Here is an 18,756-nt window from a genome sequence, read left to right on the forward strand (position 1 = left end):
CCAGGAAAGGTGGGCTCATAGCTGGTCCCAGAGCTGGTAGGGGGACAGGGACTTTGCTGCAGGAAGCAACACAGTGTACGGATGAGAGGGCTTTGGAGTAGGGTTGGTGCCTTGGCTGCCTCTAGACCCCTCCTCACTGTGGAGGGCACTGCATCGTTGTGTAGTGCCTGGTTCTTACCGGCTGGCAGGTCACCATACAGGGAACAACAATGGAGCTCTCTTTGTCAGGAGTAGCAGAAGGGGAGTCTGGAATTAGAGAAGGAACTGGAATGCATATCTAAATCCTTCCAAGAATAACTGCCACTTTTGTCATGAGACCAGGACTAGATGGTCCCCAGCTACCATTACTGACTGTTCAGGTCAATGATTCTTTAGAAGAACCCTAATCAAAATTTCAAACTCAAATCGAATCTAGACATTCTTCAGCTCTATGAACCTTTACAAGGAGCTCTGGTAGCGTAGTGGTTATGAATCAGGCTGCGAACCTTAAGGTCAGTAGTTCGAAACTACGAGCTGTTCCGCAGGAGAAAGATGAGGCTTTCTGCTCCTGTAAAGATTTATAGCCTCGGAAACCCTGTATAGGGTTGCTATGGGTCAGAACCAACTCTACAGCACTCAACAACAACAACAATGACCCTTTGCAATGACTAACCAACTAACCTGAGGTAGTCTTTAAATCTTAATCCAAAACTATTCTCTGAATTCACCTTTAAACCAGAAAATTGTTATGTGCTGTGGAGTTAGTACCGATTCATAGCAATCTTATGCACCACATCACAAAACACTGCCTGGTTGTGAGCCAACCTCATAATCCTTGCTACACCTGAGACCATTGCTGCCACCATTGTGCCAACCCGTCTCATTGGGGTGGGTCCTCTTGTTCGCCAATCTTCCACTTAACCAAACATGATATCCTTCTCCAGCGACTGGTCCCTCCTGACAATATATCCAAAGTATGAGAGACGAAGTTGGCCATCCTGGCCTGCAGGGGGCGCTCTGGCTGCAATTCTTACAACATAGATCTGTTGGTTCTTCTGGGAGTCCATGGTACTTTTATTATTCTCTTCCAACACCTTAACTCAAGTACATCAATTCTTCTACAGTCTTCCTTATTCACTGTCCAACTTTCACACGCATATGAAGTTATTAAAAATACTATGGCTTAGGTCAAGCATGCCTTAGTCCTCAGACTGACATCTTTACTCTTCAACACTTTAAAGAGATCTTGTACAGAAGATTTGCCTAATGCTATATGTTGTTTAGTTTCTTGACTGTTGCTTCCATGGGTGTTGATGGGTGATCCAAGAAATGAAATCTTTGACAACTTCAATCTTTTCCCTATTTATATGGATGTTGTTTATTGGTCCAGTGGTGAGGATTTTTGTTTTCTTTACATTGAGTTGCAACCCATACTGAAAACTGTGTGTGGTCTTTGATCTTCATCAGTAAATATTTTAAGTCCTCCTCACTTTCAGCAAGCAAGGCTGTATTATCTGCATATCGCAGGTTGTTAATGAGCTTTCCTCCTGATGCCACTTTTTTTTTTTTTTTTTTCATATAATCCAACCTCTCAGATTATGTGCTCAGCATACAGGCTGAATAAGTATGGTGAAATAATACAACCCTGTCGCACACCTTTCTTAATTTTAAAACATTCAGTGTTCCCATGTTCTTCTTAAACAACTGCCTCTTGGTCTATGTACAGATTCCTCATGAGCACATGAAGTGTTCTGGAATACTCATTCTCAGCAATGTTGTCCACAGGTTGTCATGAGTCACACAATTGAAAGCCTTTGCATAGTCGATAAAGCACAGGTAAACTACTAAACAAGGAGTCCTGGTGTGGCGCTGTGGATTAAATGCGCCAGACTGCAAAGCCGTTTGAACTGCAAGATCGGTGATTCAGGCTCACTAGTCGCTCCTCGGAAACCCTGTATAGGGTCGCTATGGGTCGGAATCGACTCGATAACACTTACCAACAACAAACATTTTTCTGGTATTCTCTGCTTTCAGACATTTTGCCCATAGAATCCTCAAGTATTGCAAGTTGACGCTTGAATTTTTTTTTTAGTTCCCTCAGTTTGAGAAATGCAGAGCGTGTTCTTCCCTTTTGATTTTCTAACTCCTGGTGCTTGTACATCTCATTATATGATTTGACTTTGTCTTCTCAAGCTGACCTTTGCAATGTTCTATTCAGCTCTTTTGCCTCTTCATTTCTTCCATTTGCCTTAGCATCTCTATGTTAGAGAGCACGTTTCAGAGTCTCTTCTGACATCCATTTTGGTCTTTTCCTTCTTTCTTTTCTTCTTGATGACCTTTTGCTTTCTTCCTGTATGTTCTTGATGTCATCCTACAAGTCTTCTGGTCTTCGGTCATTAGGGTCTAATTCATCAAATCTGTTCTTGAGATAATTTCTAAATTCTTGAGATATGTTCAAGGTCATATATTCGCCTTTTATGGACTTGTTTTCGTTTTCTTCAGCTTGAACCTGAACTTGTGTATGAGGAACAGAGGGTTTGTTCCAGTCGGCCCCACTGTCTCTTCCCACAGGTGTAATGAGTTTGATTTCTTTGTATTTAATCTGCTGAGGACCATGTGTATAGTCGTTTTTATGTTGTTTAAAAAGGGTATTTGCAATGAAGAAGTCATTGGTCTTGTAAAATTCTGTCATGGGATCTCCAGCATCATTTCTCTCAGCAAAGCCATATTTTCCAGCTACTGATCCTTCCTCTTTGTTTCCAACCTTTACAGTCTAACCATCAGTAATTATCAATACATCTTGATTACACGTTTGATCAATTTCAGACTGGAGCAGTTGGTAGAATTCTTGAATTTCATTTTCACCAGCTTTATTTATGCACTGGTTGGGACATAAATTTGAATAACCATGGTATTAACTGGTCTTCCTTGTAGGCGTATGGATATTATCCTATCACAGACAGTGCTGTACCTCATGACAGATCTGGATCTGTTCTTTTTGATGGTGAATGTAATGCCACTGCTCTTCAATTTGTCATTCCCGGTTTAGTAAGCCATGTGATTGTCAGATTCCAAATGGCCAATACCATTTCATTTTAGCTCATTAATGCCAAATATATCAATGTTTTTGCATTCCATTTCATTTTTGACAGCTTCCAATTTTCCTAGATTTGTATTTTGTACATTCCATGTTCCGATTATTAATGGATGTTTATAACTGTTTTTCCTAATTTTGAATTGTGCCCCACCAACAAATGAAGATTGTGTTATCACGGCCAACTCTACTTTGAAGAGGCAGCTCTTCCCCAGCCATATTTTGAGTGCCTTCTAACCTGAGGGCCTCATCTTCCGGCACAGTATCTGACAATATTCTTGTGCTCTTCATCATGTTTCAATATTCAATCTTCTGGTGCTGACAGCGTTCCACTGCTATTCATGAAGTTTTCAGTGACTAAATATTCAGAAGTAGTCCGTCCTTCCTTCTTCCTAGTCTGTCTTTGTCTAGAAGCTCAGTTGAAACCTGTCTACCTTGGGTGACCTTGATGGTTTTTAAAATAGCGGTGGCAGAGCTTCTGGACTCACAACAATATGCAAGCCACCACAGTATGACACACTGACAGGCGAGTGATAGAAACTAAACAAGAGTTTGCTTCATTTTAGAGAATGTTTGCCTGGAACATTTTAATTTTTTAAATACCATCTGGATGTCTAAAACATTGTAAAGTTTTATATGTTAGATGAGAAGCTTAGTGGGCAGTGAGTTGAGGTTAAGGGCAGTAGAATCATTTGAAAGGTAATAGCAAGAGTGGCTGAACAGATTGAAGGATATCACCAATGTCACCAAATTGTATGGTTGGAAACTGGAGAATTGGTGTATGGCTAATTTTATGAACCACTTTATGAATGGGTCTAGTTCTGACAACTCTGTGGTAACTTGGTTCTGATGTAAGTCACCTCACTCACTTTTTTTCAGGCTTTATTATTATCAATATCTTTATAAATATGATCTTTATTTTTTGGGGGGGGTTAGAAACATTACACATAATTTGCAGGTATATTTTAATATATACATACATCTAAAAAAAATCCACAAATCATAAAAATGTATTCTAAGTATACAATAGAGTTGGACTACATCGGCATTCTGTCAGTTGAAGTAAGAACCCCATTTGGGGAAGAGCACCTGAATTTCCCCTGGAAATGGGGATGATGTTTCCAGTTAGAAAATTAGTTAAAGTTGCCTGTATTGTCCCTTGCTTTACATCTTTGTATGTTTTGCTTTCTGAATCTGCCTGTGGACTTGAATACAGCGATCAGCGTTTGAGTCCAGGCTTTCAAGGCCCTGATTTAATTTAGAAGAAACTGCAAATTCTTTTGTGGAGTCCTGGTGTGGCTCTGTGGGTTAATGTGCTAGACTGCAAAGTCAGTTTGAACAGCAAGGTTGGCGGTTAAAGCTCAACAGCCACTCCTCAGAAACAGGGTTACTATGAGTCAGAACCGACACAACAGCATTTAACAACAATAGCAATCCTTTCACTGTGAACTTTTTGGACATCTTCTCTCCTTCCTGTTTCATCTTGTCCAGCTCACCTTTCAGCACTGGGTGCTCCCGGCATCTCCAGTCATGTGCATGTTAGAAATAAAGCCATCTGCACTAATGTGATGACCGCAGCCTTTGCTGCCATTCAGGTACTCTCGGTGGTCTTTTCTTGTTTGTTCCAGTTTTCCAAAAGGCTTCGTGCTTTCATTTGAATCATCAGCAAACTCACAAGAATCCTTTTCTGGATTTAATCTTCTATCCAAGTCATCAACTTTTCTCCACCTCATGGGCAGGTCCTTACCTCTTTGTTAAAATTGCAGATTTTATGGCAATCACTTCTTTAACTGCCTCCCAAATCCTCTTCGTATCCTTAAGGATTGTCTGTGTGGTGGGACAAGACAGTCCTTCCTCACATGGTATTTTTCACATGCGCTGTCTTTCCATTGTCTTTCTGTCCATGTCTGGAGCCCACCTCCCTTCCTTTTGGGATTTGAACTTTCACGGCTTGACTTTTTTTGCTAGACATATTATTGGGGCGATAAGCATGCATTGTACAATTAGGGAAGCTAGAACAACTTGGCTCCCAATTAGCAACTGATGGTCCTGATGGTAGGAAATGCTAAGCTCATGCTGTTGCTGTAGGATAAGCACTGGACTGTAAGGTCGGTTTGAACCACAAGACCGGCAGTTCAAACCCACCAGCCACCTCTTGGGAACCGTATACAGGGTCACTGTGACTCTAAACCAACTCGATGACAACAACACAGGCCAGGTGGCAGTGTGGTTACACACTCAAACACTAACCACAGGGTCCACTCTACTTCTGTAAAGATGTACAACCTTGGAAACCCTTGGGGGCAGTTCTAATCAGCCCTACAGAGTGGCTACCGGGTCTGTGCCCACTGTCCGGCTGTGGATTTGGGGCAAGAGTAGGAATGGCTACATTCCATGTGGTCGTGTCCATACAACTTAGAAATCAGTCTAACAGATCGATTTCTAATGTGTATGTTAAGGAAAATGTTTCGTCCGCCTTCACTTCCCTCCTCGCCGCTCATTTTCTAATCATTGTTAACGTTCATAGGTTGGTAGTATTTTCTGGACCACTGGCCATCTCTCTGGCTCTCTTGCTTGCGGATCCCACCTTTACTGGCATGTCCTCTCCAGAGTAGATCCCTGCTTCTCAGGTGTATTAACAGGCAGTGCTCATCTCTCTGGTCAGCTGGCAGTTTTAAGCACCATCTCACCACTGAGGGCTGTACAGGGACCACAGGGGACTGCGTGCGTCCAGCTCGGGTGTTTGCGCTCAGTTTCTCTCTTTGAAAAAGAAAGAACCACAGAATTCTGATAGTGCAGTCCCTGGATTTGGGTCACCCAGCTCTCTCCCTGGCAGTCTGGCCAGTTTGGCTGCCCTCTGCTGGCCGACTGTGGTAGGGGCGTCACCCTCAGCCACCTCTTCTTTCTAGGCTCTCTTTCCTTCTCACTAAACTGGGAACTCTAAGGGAAGGATTTCTCACAGCTGCTCCCAGCACTTCAGGTGCTGGCGGCCCCGTGTGTGTGTGTGTCAGAGCAGAACTCTGCCTTCCCAGGGTTTTCAGTGACTGATTTTGGGGCGGAGTTGATCTCCAGGCCTTTCTTCTGAGGTCCCTCTGAATGGAGTCTGCCAGTCTTTTTGTTAGTTGATCACATTAACTGTTTGCACTTCCCAGGGTCTCCCACCTAAGCCCTAACTCACTGCCATCCAGTCGGTTCTGCCCAGGCTTCCAAGGCTGAAATCCTTAACGGATGCAGGCTGCCACACCTTTTTTTCCCATCGAATGGCTGGTGGTTTTGACCCTGAAGTTAGTAGCTGAGCACTTTAGCCTCCGTGCTACCAGGACCCCATCCACCTAGCATCTCCTGCCTTCAAGTCAAGCAGCTTCTGAGGAACGGCTGGTGAATTTGAACCACCGACCCTGTGGTTCAAACTGACCTTGTGGTCCAGTGCATTATCCCCCAGCGCCACGGCAGGCTCCTGGCATCTCCTAGGTGCTTCATAACTATGCTTTAACTAGTAACAAATGAATAAAAAGATCAAGTTCATCATGCCCCTCACGTGCTGGGAAACCTTGAGGAATAGCCCAGAGATCACAGACAGAACCAAAAGTCTCAGCGGGCCAGATCAGGCCTTTAAAATCTAGCCTTCACTGATGGTTTCATGTGGGGTTGGGCCACCAGCATGGCCACCCACCTCCCTTGGGGCCCAGCCCCCACTCAGCCTCTACACTGGGGTTTGTGGTGGGGGAAGGACCCCATGTGACCAGTCTGCCCCACACTGCCATCTCCTGAGCTGACATTTATGGTGACCTTGTGTCTACCAGTCTTACTGTTAGCAACCTGAGGGCCAAGCACTTCTTCCTAGGTGCTGGCTAAGCAGGTCTGTGCCCCCCACAACCTGATGATGGGGGGAATCTCATGGAGTGTGTTTCTGCCCATTCTCAGGCTCCCCTGGGGACAGGAAAATGGGGGTCCACATTAGTTGCTGCCTGCCCTGTGAGAGAAAGACGCCTCCCCTGGACGGGGACAGCAGTTGCTGGGTTTCAGTCCAGCAAACCCAGCTACTTTGGTTCTGAGAAACCGGAAGTGCTGCTTCAGTGACTCACAGGAGCCTGGGAACGTTATCCGTGGTAGCAGTGACCGTTCACACCAAAATCACTTTCCTGTGCGGGTGTGATTCCACAGGCTGCTATCAGAGGAGGAAACAGAATGGGGCCCTGGTTCTCTGTGTCCCCGAACCAGCATCCCTGGAACTTATTAGACCTGCATATTCTCAGGTCACACCCTAGGCCCAGAAGTGGTCAGGGCCCCGCAGTCGGCATGGACAGGCCTCGCAGGGATCCTGCTCAAGTAGACAATCCAGCTCTAGGCAGGACACTCCCACCTCTCCCCACTTGAATGATGAATCCATAGGCTCTGATTCACCCAACCTGTGGGCATCTGAGCTGCCTCCCTACCCCAATGAGATGTTTAGTGGACCCTGAGCATTCAGGGGACAGAGGAATCTCCTACCTGCTGAGTACAGGGCACTAGGATGGGTTATCCACCAAGGAGCCAGCCCTGAGGGGTAGGATATAGTGAATGACTTAATCCGCCCTTCTGTGATGTGTTCTAAATTCTAGCTGATAAACCTGTGGTTGTGATCCTATTTTAAAATGAGTTGTCCCTTATGTTAATGTGGCAGGATTAAAGTGGGATGTTTCTTAAATTGAATGCGTATTAGATGATGTGACTCAAGTCACCACCCTTAGTTTCCTTGGAGATAACGATATGGTCTGCCCTGGCAAAGCTAGGAGCTCTGGTGGGGCAGCTAACGTCAAGGTTGGAAAGAAGATGTGGTAGTCTGTTGCTGCAAAGATTTACAGTATCGGAAACTCTAGGAAGCAGTTCTCGGTCCTCCAGGGTCGCTGTGAGTTGGAATCGACTCCTTAGCAGTGGGTGGGCCTTGGTGCTGGCAAAGCTGTCCTTCACTCTGGATTCTGTATCTTGCTCGTCTTCATCTGACCTGGAATTCTTGGAAATTATGATCGGACTTGATTTTTACCAGCTTTAAGCCTTGTGAGCTGACAGCCTGTCATCTGACCTCCGATTTGGGTTCGTCAGCCCTCTGCAGTCACATGGGCTCAGGAAGAGTTCTCCAGACCCGTGGGTTTGGGACTTGCTAACCCCACAACCACGTGAGCCGTTTCCCTGGTTAGACATTGCAGTACGTTATAGAACCCAGTGACAGGAGGGCTAGTACTGTAAGGGTTGATGGCAGACTTGATGGAATGCAACAGCGTTTGGGCAAGTGGACATTGGACTTCTTGAACTGCCTCGTAGGAACAAGCTGTGTGCTGCTCCTTCTGAAAGCAATGATTCCTGCAGGGGTGCCTAGGGATGTGCTCTAAGGATGCTTAGTGTGTTATCCAGTGTAATTAACACACACACACATGACCCAGCACATCACAAGCACAGGTGGGCGGTCTTACCAGGAGCTAGGCACCACATTCATCACCACACCTGCGAGCTCACGTGGCCCTACCAACAGCACTTGGATGGAGGTGTTCTTACACACAGTTAGAGATGGAGAGTGTGGGCTCACTGCCCAGTCAGACTGGCTGTGTGTATGGCTCTGGATGTGGGGGGCCTGGTTTGGGGTTAAGGCTAGGGGGTTGGACAACAGGGTCAGGAAGGGGAGGATCTAGAGGTGAGGTACTCAGATTTCCTTCCTCCTGCACCCGTCTCAGTGGCATGGCACTGTCCTTCAGGATGACCGTGCCTGGTGGCAGGGTGCTGCGTGGTTGTGAAGATTTCAGGAAATGCCCATAGCTGCAGAAAGAATGTTTACTGAGGATACCGAGCGTGAACACAGATGAGGGTCGAGAAATCACCCCTCTGTGTCGGGGAAGGACTCTCCTGGCCCAGGAAAAAGTACTGGACAGAGCTCCTGGACCCTCGTGGGACCAGACACACAGGTCTCAGAGCAGTGTGTCTGTCTGGGTGGGAACAAATGGACTTGTTTCTGAAAGGAGAACTACACTGGCCGATTGTTGGCACGCAGTAAGAACAGGTAGCAAAGCTTAAGTGGACAAATCATTAAAAGTCACTGACCAACATGTCCTTAAATTAGCTGAGGCTATTTAACCATCCACCATGCTGACTCCCCTTAGAGTTTTCTCTGGGACGAGCAGTCCAGTGCTTATCCTATAGTGTCACACCAGCAGTCCAGCTTTATTACAGCTGGTCCTGACGCAGGATTCCTCTAGAGCTCCTAGCACGTGCAGGAAACTTCTGGAAGTGGGGAGGGTGGACACCCTGAGAAATATGAAAAGTCCCTGAGACTTCTTCCTGCTAAGACTCTCCAGGATAGCGTGCATATCCTTACGGCTAGGTACCCTGGGGTTGCTCAGACAGTTAAGCATTCAGCTACTATCAAAAGGTTGGTAGTTGCAGTCTACCCAGAGGTGCCGCAGAAGAAAGTCCTGGCTATCAACTTCTGAAAAATCAGCCCTTCCAAGCGCTAGGAAGCGCAGTTCACCCTGACACACACGGGGTCACCGTGAGTCAGACTGGACTCCACAGCAGCCGGTTTACTATGGGTTGAATCAAATTCGTGTCTTGCTTTCCTGTTTTTAGTGGAGGGAAGGGGGGTGAACATAATGCTAGAAGAAGGAAGTGGAAAAAAACGTGTAGGTGAGTTAGAAGATGGTGTGGGGACACTGAGACCTAGAGGGAAGGATTGCCAACTTCTGGTACCTGAGGAATAAAATGAGAGGGAAGTGAGAACCAGAGAGGGAACAGCCCCATGAGGCAAAAGCTAGTCCCTGAGACCAGCAATGCTCTGACTCAGTTAAAGCTAACTGGTATTTATTCAGCGTGAGGTTTACATGAACTTTACCCAAAGAATGTGGTGTCTGTGCTTGGTTTCTGAGACACAATCTCTGAAACGGATATTTCTCCAGTAATTGGAATCTTTGTTACCAAGAGGGCTCCACATCACAACTAGGGCTTCATGTTAAGTGGGGAGGCTTAGGTGGGGGTTGGCCAGACCCAAAGGACCACTATGTGGTATCAGCCCAAGCTGAGGGGAGGCAGGGCTGGAGGTTGGAGTCAGTCAGGTAGGCTATGATTGGACCAGTCGTTTCTGTATGAGACCCTCAACCTAAACCCAGTAGACACGGAGCTTCCTGGTTGGTGACAGGCATTGGTGCACAGGGGAGGATGCATGTTGTCTGCACCGTGGAAGCCCAGCGTTGAAAACACTCCCAGAGCTCTCCCATGGAGTCTCTCCCACGGAGTCCCTTCCTTTGTATCCTCTTTGCTGTAATAAATAAAACTCACCTCTTGGGGGTGGCGCTGTAGGATCAGCACTGGATGCTAACCTCAGGGTCAGTAGTTCAAACACACTAACAGCTCCTGGGAAACCCTGTACAGAGTCCCTATGAGTTGGAACTGTCTGGACAGCACTTAACAGTAACTTTGTAATCTTGTGTATAGTACTTTGCTGAGTTTAGCTAGTTGTTTTAGTGAATTATTAAACTCCAGGAGGGGTAATGGGAATCCCTGAATTTGGAGCCAGTGAGTCAGAATTGCCGGGGCCCCTAGGGACTCCTGAGTTTATAGCTGGTGTCCTGAATGAGCAATGGGAAGCCCCAGGTTCACAGCCAACAGGCCAGAAGGTGAGAGTGTCATGGGGACCCCTAAGCTTTCTGAGACCCACGATGTAGCTCCTGGGATTGATCACTGTTCGCACTGGGAATTCCACTACCCAGGAGAAGGGCTCTGTCTCCTTTAGGCCAGACTGTAACTGACCAGTGGACACATCACCCCTAAAGAGGAGTAGATGGGCTTCCCAGGCCTGGATCTGGCCGATGGAAACATCTTCCCTGAAGAGTAGTCAGTGGACTCCCAGCCCAGGCCTTGTTCTTGGGCCTTTGAGCAGTTCCTATGAATGGGCAATTTAGAAGTTTGGAGCAACAGAGAATAAAGTCATTGTAGCAGGTCAGGATGGCTCAGGGTCCCAGCGATTCCTAGCCTGACATCTATTTGAGGGAGCTGCTTTTAAATTTTATTATTTAAGACCCAGGCACGGAGCATTAACATCACAGGATGATATTAACCTGCCAGCCTGAACTTTCTCAATTGTGTCAGCTGCCTCCTGGCAGACACAGCCCAGAAAGCCCAGCTGACCCAGGGACTTGTCACACAAGCTAATTAGTGTGTGATGGCACTTGGTTCAACATCATTTAGTGATGAGTAAGAAAGTGGCGAGCGGTGCAGACGTTCACATCAAAGGCACAAATTGGGTGGATTAGGGGGAATTACTGGACTTCTTTCTGGAGAATACGAGTTCAAGGGGAAGTGGACAGTGGGTGGAATTTTGTCTGATGTCTTCAATATCAGCTTTGTGCCCAGGAGACCCTGTGTACCCTTTCTAACCCTGGGCTCACGCAGAGTAAAACTTCAACTCTGGTTCTCTTGACAAGAAAATAAAACTCTCCACCTCCGGTACTGGTATGATAAGCACTGAACTGCAAGGCCGGTGGTTCAAACTCACCAGTCGCTCCTCGGAAACCCTATACAGGGTCACTATGAGTTGTAACCGCTCAAAGGCACTTAACAGCAACCTCCAGAGATGAGCTTTGGGGGGTGGTAGTTGTGGTTGAGTATATTCCGACTCACAGCAGCCTACATGCATGCTACCGAGGAGAGCTGCTTCAAAGGGCTTTCTTGGTTCTAATCACAATGGAAGCACATCACTGGGCCTGGCTCCCGTGATACTGCTGGCTGCGTTCTAACCGCCAATCTTTGGATAGCAGTCAGACGCAAACTGCACCACCCTAGCTGTGCACAATCATCTTTCCTAGATGGCATGGCCAGTACTATCGCGAGAGGAGAACGAGGTCTGTAACACGAGATGAGGAGTGCCAGGGTCTTCCTGGAGGAAGGGCTCACTAGATCACATGCTGCATCCTACATGGTGAAACCCCACAGTGGGACCTATAAGCAGCATCATGATTAACTGAGAAAAGATCAGAGCTGTCATGGATTTCAGTTTACTTGGGTCCTCAATCAAGCTCATGGAAACAGCAGTCCAAAAAAATCAAAGACGTACTGCATTGGGCAAATCTGCTACTTAAGAACTCTTCAGGGCACTAAAGAGCGAAGATGTCACTTGCTCCAAGCTATGGTGTTCTCAATCACCTCATGTGCATCTGAAACTTAGTGAATGAGAAAGACCCGAGGAGAATCGATGCCTTTGAGTTATGGTGCGTGGGAAAGAATACCATGGACTTCCAGGAGAGCAAACAAGTATGTCTTGGAAGAAATAAAGCCAGAATTTTCCTTAGATGTGAGATGGCAAGACTTTGCCTCACAGACTTTGGACATGTTAGGAGGAGCAGTCCTTGGAGAAGGATATGGTGCTTGGTAAAGTGGAAAGTGAGATGGACTGGCACAATGGTTATTATGGGCCCAAACACGCCAAGTGTTGTGAGGATGGTGTGGGTCCAGTGTTTTGTTCTGTTGTGCATGGGTCACTATGAATCGGAACCAACTCAACACCACCACCACCACCACCACTTCGGCTTGGTGAAAACAAGTGTTTGCTGTATGAAGCTTGTCTGCTTCTTGGACTTCACTACGTCAGAGTTAGTGAATGTGTTCAGATCTTGCCAGCTGGATTTTAATCTAGCTTTAAGTGACCTGGTTGGAGGTCTGGGAACCAGAGACACCCCGCCCCCTCTCTGCCTTTGCTTCTATGGTTCTAAGACCCCAGGACCACCTCAGAAACGTATTTGCCATAATTTTGATGTCATTTTCATTTTAAATGTTTCCTGTGATTTGGGTGAACGTTTACAGGGCAAATCAGTTTTCCATTGGTGATTTCATTTTCTTGAGTTTTGGTGACTAAACCAAATATAGTCAGCATGCATGGACAGAGGCGAATTTTAATTTTAGCAGGAGCTGGCTGGTGGCCTTGGACACCGGGATTCTCTTCCGGGTTAGTACTAGCCTACAGCGTTAGCGGGACTCCGTAACATCTGCAGGACAGAGTGGTGGGAGTTGGACAATTCCCATAGGAACATTAGTGCATGTGAGAACTGTTTGGAAACACAGGGATAACTGGGATGCAATTTCATGTTGACCAGAGCAACACCCTGCCAGACTTGACTCCCTAACAGGAGACAGGAGGATCCAGGAAAACGGGGCCAATGCAGTGATGATTTGCTGGTAGGTAGCTTTGAATCCCGTGACGTTTTCATGTGCGGAATCCCTGGGTGGTACAAACCATACTGACCGAAAAATTAGAGGTCTGAGTCTACCCAGAGGCACCTTGTTAGAGAGGTCTGGTGGTCTTCTTCTGAAAAATCTGTCCTAGAAAGCCCTTGGGAGCACAGTTCCACTCTGATATGTGGGGTTGCCAAGAGTTAGAATCAGCTCAAGGGCACCCAGCTTTGCTCAGATCAGGAGATGCTCAGTCTGGATGACTGGAAATGCTGGAGAAGACAACTTAAGTGCATGAGAGATGAAAGGCAGTTTGGGCTGAGCATGCTGAGGCCCAGCCCTGGCCTGCAGGCAGGCTGCAGTGGGGGCCGGGCCCTGGCCAGTACCAGTAAAAACCAATACTGCCACTGCCCACCACTGTGGAGTCAGCACTCCTGCTTACAGTCAGCCAAATGCAAGCCTCCTTCTGTGAACTCGGCCCCATCAGCTTGCTCCTTTAAGACCGTGGATTCACAGTGCAGGAGAGCCAGGTTCTGGAGGAGCCGTATTGTCTGGACGTCCACTTTGAGCTGAGAACACGACTTTGAAGCCCAGGTGTTAGGGGAGTGTGGAGATGAATTTTCTGAGTGTTTTCAAATGAGCAGATAATATTGTGTGCTGTCTGATTCCGACTCGGTGACCACACAGGAGAGAGTAGAACTGCCCCATGGAGTTTCCAAGAAGCAGATGGCCAAGTCTTGTCTTCCACAGAGTAGCTGATGGGTTTGAACCACTCACCTTTTTTTCTGGTTAGCAGTGCAGCACTTAATTATTGTGCCACCAGAGCTCCTTGAGCAGATTTAAAATCGTGATTTAAAAATCAAACCACCAAACCAACGGCCATTGAGTCGATTCCAGCTCACAGCGACCCTGTCAGACAGAGAACGGCCCCACTGTTTCCAAAGGCTGTATGTTAATAGAAGCAGACTGTCATATCTTTCTTCTACAGACCAGCTGATGGGCTCGAACTGTCAACCTTTTGCTTAACAGATAACAGGTCTTACAAGTGTACCCTGTTTTCTATTTTCCTGGTGGAGTTTTTTAGGAGAGGCCATTAAGACTGGCCTCTACTTTACGACTTTAAGTACATCCCTTGGCTACTTTAGACTGATTACTTTTTCCAGTAGTGATCACGCCTCACCCAATGATCATATGGCCGAGGGCCTGATCCTGCGTAGACAGCAAGTAGATAGTAAGGCCCTAACTCACTTCACTTAGTATGTGGGCACAAAAATTGAAACTGTATATGCTTCTATAAGTTAGAACACTGGTGTTCTAACTTTCCCCAAACCTGGTATCCGCCATCCAGACCCGGTTTGTCGGCAGCCTCACTCATTCTTACAGATCAGTGTCTTGGCTAGGAGACGATGCTTGCCTTCCACTTCAGCACTGCTCACAAGGCTATCTCCCTCAGTGATGAAGCCGGTAACAGGAAGGGAGAGACCCTGACGGTGGCTCGACCACTAAAGGGCTCTTTTGGCCCCTTCCTTGATCACGATGTTGTGAAGTGCGGTCAAGTCAATTCTGACTCATAGTAACCCTGCATAGTGTTTCTGGGAAGCAACTGGTAGGTCTGAACTGCCGCCATTGTGGTTATCAGTCCAGTGATTATCCTACAGCGCCACACAAGGCGAGGTGCTACCAACTTTCCTAGGACATTTTAAACTACTGAGGTTGAAAAGTATCACTGCCTACTGTATCTTCCCTGGCGGATTTTCATTTGAGTGGAACCCTGGCAGGGGCTAAGAGTTGGGCTGCTAATCAAAAGTTCCGTGAGAAAGATGAACAGCCTCCAAACCTATGGGGCAGCTCTGCTCTTCTTAGAGGGTCACTGAGTCGGAATCAATAGGACAGTAATGGATTTTCATGAAGACCTGAGTCTTTTACTCTTTAAAGAAGCCATGTAAATGAGTAGAAAGCCACAAACCAAGGTTAGCACTGTTTCAAGTGAAAAACAAAATGGCATGGACTTAAATGACTTTTGTCCCACAGGGTCCCGCCCTCCCCTGCTTAATTGCTTATATTTCCCCTTTGTTGTTGTTATTAAGTGCTGTTGAGTCGGTTCCAACCCATAGTGACCCTCTAGAGGATTTCCAACGAGCGACTGGTGAGCTTGAACCACCAACCTTGCAGTTCAAACTGACTTTGCAGTCTAGCGCATTAACCCACAGCGCCACACCAGGACTTAGCTAGCAATAATTCATCTCCATGTTTTGTCCCAAACTGCCAGTGAGACCAGTCACCTGGTAGGACAGGCAAGGTGGCCCAGGGTCCCTTTTAAGCCAGCCCTAAGGAAGCTGTGGTTGGATGTCATCCCACATCCGGACTGAACAGATCTGCTGGGCCTCAGCCACTTCCTCTGTAGTTCACCTATCTACCGAGAGGCTGCTAGACCCGGGGACGGAGTTCCCATCCCCTAATTTTCTTTCTCAGGTTATTCAGAGGTATTTGGCAAGACCAGCTGCCCAGGCTATGCCTTCACTGGGCAGCGGTAACGCAGCTTTTTTCTTGATTGGATCCTTGGGTCTCTTAAAGTCTCCCAGCTCTGCTCACCACAATCCCTTGACCCTGCTTCCCCCATATCTCTTCTGGGGGAGGAAGGGCAACATTCTAAACACAAAGCTTAACGCTCTGTTCCCCAGTGTAAGCCACATCTTACCAAAAGCTTCCTTCTTGTCAGTTTAGCCAGGAAATGGTAATGGCTTGTGCTAGCCCATCTTTTAAAACATTCCTAGTGCTCAGCTGCCATGAAATGGATTGCTTATGGGGAGATAATGTCTGTTCTATTCCTTTTTAAGTCTGTGAAAAATGTCATCCTGGTTAACAGGGTGATTAAAACTTTTTCTGCTCCAGAAGATCAATGTGATTATGTTTGTCATACTCTACCCAAGATAAAGATGGCAAAGGAGGCGAACTTGAAATTCCTTAACAGTTCCTCTCTTCCATATTTGGGAACATTCAGAACTCAATACACAGATGGTACTTCACATAAAGAATAACATTATCTGTTAAACATTTTTCCTTTCCATTAACCAATTTAACAATATGCCTCTGCTATCAAATGAAACAGACAAACAACACAATCTTCTGATGGTAGAACACTACCGTTTGGGTCACAATGCTTGTTTCCTTTCTCGTTTTCATCTTGGATGGCTTCAGTTTTGCTGTTAAACTGAAACTGGAGTCTGCAGTTCTCTTCTCAGGACCCTGTACCACCGATTCACGGCCCTTCGCCAGCTAGGGCGACAGTAACTCACACGGGAAGGATCTCACAAGCACTAAACATGGCACACTCGCATTGTATTCAGGACACACACACACACATGGATTCAAGCCTGGGGGGTGGGGAGGAATGCTTGTGGGGGTCACACCCATATGGCAGTGGGGGGGCGGGGAGAGAGGGCTGGGGGCTCAGGCACTGGGAGTCCAGCAGGCGAAGGTACAGGGAGTTGGGGGGCACCAGCATCTCGGCTGAGGCGGGCTGACCATTCTATTTCTGTCCCCACTGTGCACTGTTCACTGGTGATGCCTGTGTGGCGGTGTTCTTCTCCTTGCAATTTTAAATTAAACTTTCAGAATTCAAAACATTTCATTCTGAAATTAAAGGTTGGTGGTTCAAACCCACCAGGCGATCCTTAGAAACCGTATACAGAGTGACTATGAGTCAGAACCTACTCGACAGCACTTAACAACTGTAGCGTATAAACAATTAGCGATTATGTTTGCCCTCCCTAAAACTCATGGTCACAAGGCTGCTCATCTACTAATGAAAAAGCACCATCCAGTCTGAGTCACGGCGGCCCCTTGTGTCAGAACTGTGCCCTGCAGCCTTTCAGTGGCTGAGGGTTCACAAGTAGGCCACCAGGCCTTGAATCTGTGGTCCTTCTGGGTGGACTTGAACCTCCAACCTCTTGGCTAACAGTTAGTTAGCCATCTGCACCACCGGGGCCAACAGCTATGAGACATGGCTTTTTCCAGGCGTGGTGGCTGGGTAAGCATTACCACTTCGTTTTTTTCAGTTTGTTGTACTTAAATAAAATGTGTACTGTGTAGACTCCCGCACCCTCACCTCCAGGAGACCCAGCTAAGGTGTCTCAGTCCCCATAGCAGGTGCTGTACCATGGTCACCAGGCCCTGAGAGGTGACCCTGCCCCCCAGGAGTTTCCGAGGCAGGAGTCTATGAACTAGTCAGTGGTTCTCCAGGATAACTGCAGTACTCACTTCCTCCTACTGGGAGAAGCCTTGACAGATGAACAGGGATGGGATTTGAGCTGTGAATGGTGGGTTTTAGGTGGCACCCATTTCATCTAAGGGAGCCCCTGGCCCTAGGCTGGTAACAATGACAAAATCTGCTCCCTTTGGCCCAGTCTTTTCTTCATTTAAAGGCTTGAAATCTTTCCTGAGTGAAGATTTCATTAAATCTTCATTAAAAACACAAAAGGTGGCTGAAGAGTCCTTTGCTGGTTTTGGTCCCCTAATCAATGTCACATCGCCACGTGACTCCCAGACGCTGATGAATCGTGTCTAATTACCAGTACAGTGATGTCCACGAGGTTACACGTCCAGAGAAAATTCTCACAGTATGCAATTGACATCTCATTTAAAAACTGTCCCCAGAACTTAAAGGTTTCGTGATAATGGATACATTTCAAATGTGCTTTATGAAACCTGACTGCTAACGAGAACCTCGACAATTATAAAGAAATTGCACAGTTGATATTTAACCAGAGGTTTCCTCTTCTGGACATATTGACAGTAAAAATATTTCTCTTCTCCAGAAGTTTTTAATTGAGTCTGAAAATAATTACATGTAGACACTGTTTTCCGTGTGCATGTTTGTGACTCCAGAGGACAGGGAGGACTCAGCATGCATGTAAGAATTTAGTCATCAGTTTCTGGGCGGGGGGTACTAAATACTGCGAGTTTAGACGATGCTCAGTGAACTTCTAGGTAGATGTGTGAGTAAGGACTAAGTGGCTCCTTTCTACTTTACACTGAGGTAAAACTACACAGGTCAATGTTCAGAACCAGCGTCTTCAAAAAGGACATTTTATTCCCTACCACCACCACCATCATCTCGTAGCTTGACTGTCCCTGTTAAAGTTGTCAGGGTCTGTAACTGGCTCCCTGTCCTCACTGTAGGAACTCCCAGGCCTCTGGGGGAAGCCAGCTGGTTCATCAGCAGGAGCCAGCTATGTAGCAAACACTCTGGTCACTAGTGGAGCCCTTCCTGGTACCATCTGATTGACTCGGACTCACAGAGACCCTATAGGACAGACTAGAGCTGCCCCCACAGGGTTTGCAAGACGGTAAATCTTTCCAGAGGCAGACTGCCACACCTTTCTCTGGTGGAGTAGTAGCTGGGTTTGACCTGCTAACTTTTCAGTCAGCAGCGGAGTGCTTTAACCACTGCACTACCAGGGCTCCCTAACAGGATCTCACATGTCCATAGCCAT

The sequence above is a fragment of the Chrysochloris asiatica genome, unplaced genomic scaffold (assembly GCF_000296735.1).
Source record: "Chrysochloris asiatica unplaced genomic scaffold, ChrAsi1.0 scaffold00117, whole genome shotgun sequence".
Lineage (NCBI taxonomy): Eukaryota > Metazoa > Chordata > Mammalia > Afrosoricida > Chrysochloridae > Chrysochloris > Chrysochloris asiatica.